Here is a 1,753-nt window from a genome sequence, read left to right on the forward strand (position 1 = left end):
TTTTTTTCTTTCTTTGCAAAGCACCTCTTTGGGTTTCTCCAAGGGAGGGCTTCAAGCCCCCTCTTTCCTCACTGCAGGCCCACTGGAGGGGAGCTCTAGGGAACAGGGTGGGTTCCCTTCCCTTGGAAAACACTAGAATAGCATCCAGGATCCCCACCATGATACTCCCCCTTTCCATAAACACTCAGGAGCTGTTAAACCATTTAGAGAGGAAACTCAGGTGGCCAGCGTCCACGATGGGAGCTGGTGATTAAAGAAGCATGAGATGTTCAGGAGTTTGTTGGTCCTAATCCATTGGGGAAATCACCAAATCCTAGAATCAGAATCATTACTGCTATGTTGTTGACCCTAGCGAGTCCTATTACAATTTCCCTGGTAGATAGAGGATAGAGAAATTCTTCCCAGATCTTTCCCTGTCTTGAAATCATCTTCTTGTGCATAGTCTCAACCTAGCCAGCGGTCCTCTGAAAATGTCGATTCTAGAACCAAAGCCAGCTCCTTAGCACAACCTGAGCAGCTCTTGCAACTATAGGACCATCTTGTTCCAGGACCTGGGTTCCACGTGTCTAGTAATATCATCTGAGAAAGAACGAGCAGTCTCGGCATCTGAACCACCCTGCTGGTTATACTTGGTTATAGGAAAACGAAGACCCCAGACTCTTTTTACTCTGAATTGGCTCATCCCTGAAAGCAAACTGTGTGCGCGCCCTAGTGGGCTTCCCACTGTGAGGAATGAAGGCCTGGAGAGGAAGGCTGAGTGCTTTTCTCCTAAGGGGCAGTGCTTACTATGGGCACCCCTCCCCCACCCCAGTGTCCCTTTTGCATAGAGAGCTTGTTATAAGAGTCAAAGACAGGGACTAGAAAAAACAATAATAATTATAATAAAAGTTTCCTTCACCCTTCCCTGATTTTCAAGGGGCTTCTGTATCCGGCAATAAAAAACCCCAAACTCTCACTGATGTTTTAAGTGATGGGGGATACAGAGAGATCGCCCAAGTACCATACTGTGGCTGTTGGATCCCAGAGACAAGAAAAAACTGGTAGTGTGGGTGATAATGTTTGGCAGAAAAGGGACCCTCTGCTCTCCCTTCTGGAAAAATGAAGACCACTCTCCCCACCCCCCCGCCTTTTTTTTTTTATCAGAGCTAAAGGGTTTCTGGTTTGAGGAATGGGAGATTCCCGGTGTTCTAGCTTGTAGGAACCGCAGCTCCCCAGTCACAGAATCTGAACCATGGGTACTTTGTCTGGTTAGTAGTGGATGTCTGGGGATTGGTGCGCTTGGCACAGATCAGACGTCAGGGAACTGTCCGTTGGAGGAGTCAACTTGATGCGGGAGCTTTCAGCCAGGTCCGCATTTGTGTCTGGAAGAGCTGATGGAGTTTAAATATATTTTGAAAAGGATTGTCTTGAATTCTTGGGATAGGGTTTTTTTTTTTTTTGGTTTTTTGGTTTTGTTTTTTTATATCCAGATCAGATATAAATGTTTTTGAATGGCAAAGGCCACCAGGGCACAGAACCTTGACTATTCAGGTGGAAACTCTCTTGACTTCCCTCCCTCCCTTTCTTTCCTTTTCTTCTTCCCTTCCTCCCTTCCTTCTTTTCCTTCCTTCCTCCCTTCTTTTCCTTCTTTCCTTCCCTCCTTCCTTCTTTCCTTCCTTCCTTCCCTCCTTCCTTCCTTCTTTCCTTCCTTCCCTCCTTCCTTCCTTCCTTCTTTCCTTCCTTCCCTCCTTCCTTCCTTCCCTCCTTCCTTCTT

This window comes from Leptonychotes weddellii, chromosome 15 (assembly GCF_054177405.1).
Source record: "Leptonychotes weddellii isolate Sample4059 chromosome 15, ASM5417740v2, whole genome shotgun sequence".
Lineage (NCBI taxonomy): Eukaryota > Metazoa > Chordata > Mammalia > Carnivora > Phocidae > Leptonychotes > Leptonychotes weddellii.